The sequence below is a fragment of the Salvelinus alpinus genome, chromosome 13 (genome assembly GCF_045679555.1).
Source record: "Salvelinus alpinus chromosome 13, SLU_Salpinus.1, whole genome shotgun sequence".
Classification (NCBI taxonomy): Eukaryota; Metazoa; Chordata; class Actinopteri; order Salmoniformes; family Salmonidae; genus Salvelinus; species Salvelinus alpinus.
Window position 1 is genome coordinate 8,127,600 of NC_092098.1, and position 11,328 is coordinate 8,138,927.

The 11,328-nt window shown below is 49.3% G+C and overlaps 1 long non-coding RNA gene across 1 annotated transcript; it reads left to right on the forward strand.

The window, feature by feature from the left end:
- Positions 1–3,735: 3,735 nt before the first annotated feature.
- LOC139536657 (uncharacterized) lies at positions 3,736–9,511 on the forward strand. Its single transcript, XR_011667368.1, has 3 exons — positions 3,736–3,923; positions 4,150–4,254; positions 9,435–9,511. It is a non-coding gene; the product is annotated as an uncharacterized lncRNA (long non-coding RNA).
- Positions 9,512–11,328: the final 1,817 nt, after the last annotated feature.

Genomic DNA, 11,328 nt, shown 5'->3' on the forward strand with positions numbered 1-11,328 from the left:
CCTTATTGATGTCACTTGTTAAATCCACTTCAGTCAGTGTAGATGAAGGGGAGGAGACAGGTAAAAGTGGGATTTTTAAGCCTTGAGACAATTGTGACATGGATTGTGTATGTGTGCCATTCAGAGGGTGAATGGGCAAGACAAAATATTTAAGTGCCTTTGAACGGGGTATGTTAGTAGGTGCCAGGTGTACCGGTTTGAGTGTGTCAAGAAATGCAACGCTGCTGTGTTTTTCACGCTCAACAGTTTCCCGTGTGTATCAAGAATGGTCCACCACCCAAAGGACATCCAGTCAACTTGACACAACTGCGGGAAGCATTGGAGTCAACATGGGCCAGCATCCCTGTAGGAATGCTTCCGACACCTTGTAGTGTCAAGGCCCCGACGAATTGAGACTATTCTGAGGGCAAAAAAGGGGGTGCAACTCAATATTAGGAAGGTGTTCCTAATGTTTTGTACACTCAGTGTAGAAGATAACAAAATCAAAAGTGCCTGTTGACAGTGGTCCATTTGCCCTGTGTATACCAGAATGTTCCAGTGTGAGCTTGTGGGGGAAGATGGCTGACTTCACAGGAGAGTGCAGCTACTGGCAGCTGAGTCCGGACCTCTCCATCCCTGCTCTGGAGGAGCTCAGCGTGTGCGTCCACCTCCAGCAGCACATCAGCACACCGGCCTGGACAGCCTTCATGTATCGCCACCCTGACGGGCTGCAGGCTGAGCTGGGCCTGACGGGTCAGGAGGGCCTGGTCCACACCTGGCTGTTTGGGATGAGGTGGTCAGCCCCCCTCCACCTCCCCCTGGGCCACTGGCACTACGTCTGTATAACCTGGTCTGGGTCGTCTCACCAGCCAGCCCTCTACGTCAATGGGACCAGTGTGGATGTTACAGCCCATGCTAACGAATCCCCCCTGTCCCCGTCCTGCTGCAGGCTGGCCCCGCACGGCACGCTCACCCTGGGTGTCTCCCACTACTTCATCCAAGGGGAGATGCATGTGGAAAACGGTACCAACCTCAATGGGAGTGTTTCTCTGTTCCGCGTGTGGGGGCAGGCACGCACCCCTGAACAGGTGTCGGACCTGAGCTGCACAGAGGGAGACGAGGTGCGCTGGGATGCTGTGGACTGGCTTACTCTGAGCTGCCCTCCAGTCCCAGACTCCCATCTACAGTGTGGTGAGGCAGGAGACCATTAACATTTTTTATCAATTTTGATTGTCTATAAATGTATATTGAATGTCATTCTCTATGGAAAAACTGATTGGTGTTCGCTTTAATGAGCAGCTTTTTTTGTCATGTTTCCACGTCTCTGGTGGCCTCATCTCCTGTTCCTGTTACGTGACTGGAAAATATTGATCTTGTGTGCTCATTTTAATGGCGCACACACAGGGTGCATAATTAAACTTGTTAAACATCAAAGCTTACTGCAGATGTTTTCATGTCGTTAGAGATGGTCCTTTTACATTGTATTAAGTACACTGAACAAAACTATAAAGGCAACATGTAGAGTGTTATTCCCATGTTTCATGTGTAGAAATAGAAGATCCCAGAAATCTTCCATACGCACAAAAAGCTTATTTCTCTCAAATGTTGTGCACAAATTTGTTTACATCCCTGTTAGTGTGCATTTATCCTTTTCCTAGATAATCCATCCACTCGTCAAGTGTGGCATATCAAGAAGCTGATTAAATAGCATGTTCATTACACAGATGCACCTTGTGCTGGGGACAATAAAACCCCACTCTAAAATGTGCAATTTTGTAATACAACACAAAGCCATAGATGTCTCAAATTTTAAGGGAGCGTGCAATTTGCATGCTGACAGCAGGAATGCCCACCAGAGTTGTTGCCAGAGAATTTAATGTTAATTTCTGTTCCATAAGACGCCTCCAACGCCGTTTCAGAGAATTTGGCAGCATGTCCAACCGGCCTGATGAAATTGTGGGTTCGCACAACCAAAGGCACAAAACTGTCAGAAGCCATCTCAGTGATGCTCATCTGCGTGCTCGTTGTCTTCACCAGGGTCTTGACCTGACTGTAGTTCGCCGTCGTAACCAACTTTAGTGGGCAAATGCTCACCTTCGATGGCCACTGGCACACTGGAGTAGTGCGCTCTTCACGGATGAATCCCGGTTTCAACTGTACCGGGCAGATGGCAGACAGCGTGTATGGCGTCGTGTGGGCGATGCGGTTTGCTGATGTCAACGTTGTGAACAGAGTGCCTCATGGTGGCGGTGGGGTTATGGTATGGGTAGGCATAAGCTACGGACAACGAACACAATTCCATTTTATCGATGGCAATTTGAATGCACAGAGTTACCCTGACGAGATCCTGAGGCCCATTGTCGTGCCCTTCATCCGCCGCCATCACCTCATGCATGATAATGCACGGCCCCATGTCGCAAGGATCTGTACACAATTCCTGGAAGCTGAATGTCCTAGTTCTTACATGGCCTGCATACTCACCAGACATGTCACCCAATGAGCATGTTTTGGATGCTCTGGATCGACGTGTACGAACACGAGAGGTTCAACATTCCACAGGTCACAATCAACAGCCTGATCAACATGTGAAAGAGATGTGTTGCGCTGCATGAGGCAAATGGTGCTTAACACCAGATACTGACAGGTTTTCTGATCCTACATTTTTCTTAAAATATCTGTGACTAACAGATGCATATCTGTATTCTCAGTCATGTGAAATTCATAGATTAGGAGATAATGAATTTCAATTTCAATTGACTGATTTCCTTATATGAGCTGTAACTCTTATGTGAACTGTAAAATCTTAGAATTTTTTGCATGTTGCATTTACATGTTTTGTTCAGTGTAGATATGTAGGTAAGTTAAGTAGCGTTAGCTACAAATCAGAAGGTAAATGGACTAAGCACCAAGGCAATGTCTGTTATACATTGCTACTGATCAATGCCATCATTTTCCTAATTTGTGTCAGCCTGGTCTTTGTACGAACTTAAAGTCAAGATCGCCATCATCTGCTACGATGGAAACAGTACAGACGTATACAAAGCCAGAGACCTTGCACAGAAATGGGTAAGCTAATGGGGTCACATTTCACTTACTGTTTGTTGCACAGTGTTTTAAATGGTTCCGAGATGACTCAGCACATGTAATGTTCTCAATTTGAATGTCTACATTACCTTTATGTCCTTGCAGCTCAGACAGATATTACCATCCAACAAATATCATTTGTACAGAGTCTCTGTGTCTGTGTCAACCAGGTAAGGAAAGTCCAAAATATAAAATTAGTACAGGTATATCGTGGATTTATTTATGTAATATTCGAATCAATAATCTTTTCATCTCAATTGCAATCACCAACACAAGCTATTTCACACTTTTGACAGCGTCGGTGAGACATATGAGGAAGAGACCCATGTAAGTGTTGAACTTGATGGAATGACGATACTACACAGTGACAACAATAACGTGACAGTTACATAGTTATACATTTACTTTGATGATCATCAGTGCAACTTTTTTTAGAGCACAGATGATAGCATGTACTACAATTTCAATTCCCCAGGACAAACCAATATCGCGGGCTGAATTTTATGCAAACCGGTAAGAAAGACAATATTCTGGTGACGTTCATAAGTTTCGAGTTTCCCTTTTTTTTAATGTTCTCTGTGACACTACAATTGGCAGAAATGAACACAGAAATATACACACTGTCTAACATGTCCAGGAGCTGATTGAAGCTATAGGTTTGGGACTAAAAGGACTTGTTGTTGTTTGATAATTGCTGTATTCACCACACAGCTTTGACTGCCTGGTCCACCTCAACGTGATCCCCAGCTCTGATGTCAGTACAGTGCAGAAACAGGTCTCTCAGTTGCTGAACACACCTCACAACGTCGGATATCTCACGCTAATGGCTAACCCCCAGAGCATCCAAGTGAACGCTGTAGGTAAGTCACAAACCATTCCAAAAGGAATCGCACCTCTGGAGAGAAAGTCATAACTAAAGAGTAGCCAACTGGGGAAGAAAGGTTACTGAATGATTAGGCCCAGAGTTTTTCCTGGTCACATGGTCAGGAGGACAGATTCCTGGCCCTATATATGATATAGAAGAGTGATGCCAATGCAGGTCCATCGTTCCACTGTGATGATGAGAGTGATTGTTTCTTTCCCCAGAGGACTTCCCCCCTGCCACAGTCATTCCTCCCATTGTCATGGCCACTGGAACCTCTTCTGACACAACCAAAGACCTTAGTGTCACGACTGGTGGCGAACTCTCAGGTTAGTGTCTTCCTCATCTGTTTCAGGAAATTATCCAACCACAACCTGTCACGCGGGACTAGGTTGGCGAAAGAACCAGACGCAGAGAGAGAGAGCCGCTTGGGAAAAAATATACCTTATATTTATTCTCCACAAGAACTGAATAAGCCCGAACATCCAGGGCGTAGAGAAACACTTGCCAAACACCCAAAATACACACACGTAACAAAAAACAATCCCGCACAAAACAAGGGCGGGTCTTACTCCTAATTATAGGGAAGCTCATTACGAAACAAAAACAGGTGCAACTAATAAGACAAAACAAACAGACAAACGAAAAAGGGATCGGTGGCGGCTAGTAGGACGGTGACGACGACCGCCGAGCACCGCCCGAACAGGCAGGGGAGTCAACTTCGGCGGAAGTCGTGACATTACCCCCCTCCTGACGCGCGGCTCCCGCAGCGCGCCGCCACCGGCCTCGAGGACGACCCGGAGGGCGAGGTGCCGGGCGATCCGGGTGGAGGCGGTGGAAGTCTCTCAGTAAAGTAGGATCTAAAATGTCCCCCACCGGAACCCAGCATCTCTCCTCCGGACCGTACCCCTCCCAGTCCACGAGGTACTGTAGGCCCCTCACCCGGCGTCTCGAGTCCAGAATGGCACGTACTGTGTACGCCGGGGACCCCTCGATCTCCAGAGGAGGAGGGACCTCAGGCACCTCACCTTCTTGCAGGGGACCAGCCACCACCGGCCTGAGGAGAGACACATGAAACGAAGGGTTAATACGGTAATACCTAGGGAGTTGTAACCTATAACACACCTCGTTTATTCTCCTCAGGACTTTAAACGGCCCCACACACTGCGGCCCCAGCTTCCGACAGGGCAGGCGGAGAGGCAGGTTTCGGGTCGAGAGCCAGACCCTGTCCCCCGGTGTGAACACGGGGGCCTCACTGCGGTGCTGGTCAGCGCTCCTCTTCTGCCGTTGTCCTGCTAACTTTAGCGATTCCTGGACGGCTTTCCAGGTGTCCTTGGAGCGCTGTACCCAGTCCTCTACCGCAGGAGCCTCGGTCTGACTCTGGTGCCATGGGGCCAGGACCGGCTGGTACCCTAACACACACTCAAACGGGGACATGTTCGTTGAGGAATGGCGGAGGGAGTTCTGAGCGAGCTCAGCCCAAGGAACATACCTCGCCCACTCACCAGGCCGGTCCCGGCAATATGACCGCAGAAACCTGCCCACATCCTGGTTTACGCGTTCCACCTGCCCATTACTCTCGGGTTGAAAACCCGAGGTCAAGCTGACCGAGACCCCCAGTCTTTCCATAAACGCCCTCCAAACTCTGGACGTGAATTGGGGACCCCGATCAGAAACGATATCCTCAGGCACCCCATAGTGCCGGAAGACATGGGTAAACAAGGCTTCCGCAGTCTGCAGGGCCGTAGGGAGACCGGGCAACGGGATGAGACGGCAGGACTTGGAAAACCGATCCACAACGACCAAAATCGTAGTACTTCCCTGGGACGGGGGAAGATCGGTAAGAAAGTCCACCGATAAGTGTGTCCACGGCCGTTGTGGAACGGGGAGGGGCTGTAACTTCCCTCTAGGCAAGTGCCGAGGAGCCTTGCTCTGAGCACACACCGAGCAGGAGGAGACATAAAATCTCACGTCCTTAGCCAACGTGGGCCACCAGTATCTCCCTCTAAGACTCCGCACTGTCCTCTCGATGCCAGGATGACCCGAGGAGGGGAGAGTATGAGCCCAACGGATTAGCTTATCCCGGACCCCTCCCGGCACGTACTGAACCCCCGCTGGACAGTTAGGAGGGGTCTGCTCTAACCGAGAGGCTCTCTCTATCTCAGCGTCCACCTCCCATACCACCGGTGCCACGAGACATGAAGGTGGAATGATGGGAGTTGGCTCAACGGACCGCTTCTCGGTATCATAGAGACGGGACAGCGCGTCGGCCTTGGTGTTCTGGGAGCCTGGTCGGTATGAGATGGTGAACTGAAACCGGGTGAAAAACATGGCCCATCTAGCTTGACGCGGATTTAGTCTCCTCGCTTCCCGGATGTACTCGAGATTACGATGGTCAGTCCAGATGAGAAAAGGGTGTTTCGCCCCCTCAAGCCAATGTCTCCACACCTTCAGAGCCTTGACTACAGCTAACAACTCCCGGTCCCCCACATCATAGTTTCGCTCCGCCGGACCGAGTTTCCTCGAAAAGAAGGCACAAGGGCGGAGCTTGGATGGTTCGCCCGAGCGCTGGGACAGCACGGCCCCGACCCCCGCCTCGGACGCATCCACCTCAACTATGAAAGCTAAAGAGGGGTCCGGATGCGCCAACACGGGCGCATTGGTAAACAGCTCCTTCAGACGACTGAAAGCTCTGTCCGCCTCTGCTGACCAACGCAAGCGCACCGGTCCTCCCTTCAGCAGTGAGGTAATGGGAGCAGCCACCTGACCAAAACCCCGGATAAACCTCCGGTAGTAATTGGCAAACCCTAAAAACCGCTGCACCTCTTTCACCGTGGTCGGAGTCGGCCAATTACGCACGGCTGTAACGCGGTCATCCTCCATCACCAACCCGTAGGTGGAAATACGATAACCCAGGAAGGAAACGGCCTGTTTGAAGAACTCACATTTCTCCGCCTTGCAATACAGGTCATGCTCCAGCAGTCGCCCAAGTACCTTATGCACCAGAGACACATGCGCCGCGCGGGTGGCAGAGTAGATCAAGATGTCATCAATGTACACTACCACTCCCTGCCCGAGCAGGTCTCGGAGAATCTCATCTACGAAGGATTGAAAGACAGCTGGAGCATTTTTCAACCCATATGGCATGACGCGGTACTCATAATGGCCAGATGTAGTACTAAATGCGGTTTTCCACTCATCTCCTCCCCGAATACGCACCAGATTATACGCACTCCTCAGGTCCAATTTTGTGAAGAAGCGTGCCCCGTGAAATGATTCCACCGCCGTAGCGATAAGAGGTAGTGGGTAAATAAACCCCACTGTGATGGAATTTAGACCTCGATAATCAATGCACGGGCGTAAACCGCCATCCTTCTTCTTCACAAAAAAGAAGCTCGAGGAGACGGGTGATGCGGAGGGCCGAATGTATCCCTGTCCCAGTGATTCAGTAACATATGTCTCCATAGCCGCTGTCTCCTCCTGGGACAAAGGATACACGTGACTCCTAGGAAGTGCAGCGTTCTCCAGGAGGTTTATCGCGCAGTCCCCTCGTCGATGGGGTGGTAATTGGGTCGCCTTCCTTTTACTGAAGGCGATAGCCAAATCGGCATATTCAGAGGGAATGCGCACGGTGGAAACCTGGTCTGGACTCTCCACCGTAGTCGCACCAACGGCAACTCCTAGACACCTGCCTGAACACTCCTCTGACCACCCCTTAAGAGCCCCCTGTTTCCAGGAAATCACCGGGTTGTGCTGAGCTAGCCAGGGAATTCCCAATACCACTGGAAACGCAGGTGAGTCGATAAGGAACAGACTAATCTGCTCCTTATGACTACCCTGTGTTACCATGTCCAGTGGTACCGTGGCCTCCCTGACCATTCCTGACCCTAATGGTCGGCTATCTAAGGAGTGCACGGGAAAGGTAGGTCTAACGACACAAGGGGAATCCCTAGCCTTAATGCGAGACCCCGATCAATAAAATTCCCAGCTGCGCCTGAATCGACTAGCGCCTTATGCTGTAGAGAGGGAGAAAACCCAGGGAAATAGGTTAACACATACATATGACTAACAGGAAGTTCTGGGTAAGTCTGGTGCTGACTCACCTGGGGTGATCGAGTAGTGTTCCGCCTGCCTTCCCGACTCCCAGAAGAGTTCCTCCAGCACCGGTCGGCCGTGTGCCCTCGCCGACCACAACTGGTGCAGGAGGACACTCCTCCTCCGGTTCCCCTTGACGCTGCCCCCCCTAACTCCATAGGGATAGGAGCAGGAGGGCTAGGAGGTGGAAACGACAGGACCTGTTCCGAACGTCCGCGGGCAGCCAGCAGGTTGTCGAGACGGATGGCCATGTCAATAAGTTCGTCCAGCGTGACTGTGGTGTCCCGACACGCTAGCTCCCTGCGGACGTCCTCCCTAAGGCTACATCGGAAATGGTCTATTAAGGCCCTGTCGTTCCACCCTGCTCCTGCAGCCAAGGTCCTGAACTCCAGGGCAAAGTCCTGTACGCTCCTCGTCTCCTGACGCAGGTGGAACAGCCGTTCACCCGCCGCACGACCCTCTGGTGGGTGGTCAAACACAGCTCGGAATCGGCGGGTGAACTCAGGGTAATGATCCCTCGCCGAGTCTGGGCCATTCCACACTGCGTTGGCCCATTCAAGAGCTCGTCCAGTCAAACAGGAGACGAGGGCGCTCACGCTCTCCTCTCCGGAGGGAGTAGGACGCACGGTCGCCAGGTAAAGCTCCAGCTGGAGAAGAAACCCCTGACACCCGGCTGCCGTTCCATCATACTCCCGTGGGAGCGCCAGCCGAAGAGCCCCGGAGCCGGATGCTGAAACAGGAACAGGAGGTGTTGGAGGAGGGGGTGCTGAAGATGCGGTGGGAATGCCACTCCTCTCCCATCGATCCATCCTCTCCATCATTTGGTCCATAGCCGACCCAATTCTGTGGAGAACACTGGTGTGATGGAGGACCCTTTCCTCCATCGATGGGAGAGGAGACGAGGCTGCTCCTGCTGGTTCCATTTTGCGTGGTGCGGGATTCTGTCACGCGGGACTAGGTTGGCGAAAGAACCAGACGCAGAGAGAGAGAGCCGCTTGGGAAAAAATATACCTTATATTTATTCTCCACAAGAACTGAATAAGCCCGAACATCCAGGGCGTAGAGAAACACTTGCCAAACACCCAAAATACACACACGTAACAAAAAACAATCCCGCACAAAACAAGGGCGGGTCTTACTCCTAATTATAGGGAAGCTCATTACGAAACAAAAACAGGTGCAACTAATAAGACAAAACAAACAGACAAACGAAAAAGGGATCGGTGGTGGCTAGTAGGACGGTGACGACGACCGCCGAGCACCGCCCGAACAGGCAGGGGAGTCAACTTCGGCGGAAGTCGTGACACAACCAAACTAATTACAGCATGTGATATCATTTCTGGACTGAAATATATTGGTTTCAAATATCTCACACTCTCAGTGTTAAACTTCTTAATGTTGTCTTTCATCACAGACATATATTTTGAGGTTGATGTGAACGTGACCCTTACTGGGTTCTGTATCCATCCGGAACGGACTATCATTGCCTGGGTATGTAGCCTGGAAGGACAGCTTTTCTTCATTCAAATCCTTGATTTCCTGATGAACCCAGGTTACTTCTCACACTGCCTGTTCTCTGACAATTTCAGCTGCATGTCACTCTACCTGATGAGATGTCTGTTCTGACCTTCCAGCTTTTGGGAAAGGCATACAGGTATGTACCAGTAAAACACTCACTAATACAGGAAAAACTGCATTTTAAATGCATGAGGTTCGAATTAAGAGCAATATAAAAATCTCCCATAATTCCATTTGTGGGATATAGTGAGCTCTTAATTTGAACCTATTAAAGGCCCAGTGGAGTAACACTTATGCTTTCCTGTGTTTTGTATCATATTGTAAAAGAGCTGATGAAACTAACGCTGTAAAGGTTTGTTTTTCTCGTTGACAATTTTAATGGGAACTTATTACAGAACGGAAGGTAATTGTTACTCAGAAATGATCTGATATTGGAGATAAAAATGGCTGGATTGGGCCTTTTAAGAAAAAACTGATACGCAGAGAGTATCAGTTTAATCAGTAGGTGTTCTATCTTTCAGTGTGCAGCATCCATCTCCACGATCAAAAACGGATGAGTCTGATGGGGTATGTATCGGCAGGACATACCATTTATTCTCCAGGTAGTTGAGGCGGCAATGCATGTAATTGTGAGAGGTTAACATATTCCCATTCAAAATAAAAACTGCTTTGACCTACCGCTACTGTTTCTGCTTAAATATTCAAGGTCTGTAAGCACTAAACAGTGTAATTCTTTCTTACAGCCGTCCTTGCTCAAAACGTCAAGGTATGATCATACAAAAGAATACCCCAAAAGTCAGGCATACACTGAGGACAACAAGACACCGCATGTCATTTATAATAAAATGGAGTGAGCCATATGCAACTACTTCCTTGGATGATTGAACTTGAGGAGCAAGTAGTTTGGCGCACAGATGTATGTAATATTTCCCCATCCATCCACAGACACGGCTGCCGATTCCAGATGCGGGTGACAACGTCATCAAGTCAAGAGGAGACAAGGACAAGGATCCGTACCCTCCTGGAGAAGACGTACACCGACGGCACTATAACCATGGAAAACAAGTCCAACGACATCAATATCCGTCATATACGTAAGTTTCACTTTGTTGATATGAAACGAGACCCATAAAAACGGAAGTTGAATGGACTCTGGTACTGTCTAGACAAGAGCAAAAGAGGTTTAGGGGTTTAGGAACCCGTACAAAAATTGCATTCCCTTTGATGTGAATGATTTGAAAATACACCTTTTGTCCCTGTGAGTTGTGCAGGAGTTGATGCCTTGTCTTCCTTGTTCCTCCAAGTGCCAGGGATTTGTCCTGAGCACCGACACCAGACCAGACAAGGCCTGTTTGTGTGGCCAGGCACCTGGGCCCCCCGGACTGCCACGCTGCCATGTCAGGGAGACACCAGCAAGACAGCTAGCAGGCTCTGGTGAGACAAGATGTCAAGCTAGAATTATGTAGTACATAATGTAGTTAGTATATTATGCAAGGTCATGACAAATTACCAATGATAAAGGGCTCTCGTGGTCTCAAATGGTGTCTCTCAGTGAACAACTGAGTTGTAGAGGTTTATCGTTTCTGGCTCATTGATTTTATAGCCAATTTCATCTTGTTGTCAGAGACTATGTGCTGTCTGCAACATAATGACCAAGCTGTCTCTCTTTAACATTAGAATAAGGCTATTTGCATTGAACGATTATGACTAAATCAATCGATGACTGTACATCTGGAATATGTCCTGCAATAAAAGCATGAATCTGTTACAGATAATAAGCAGAGTTAATA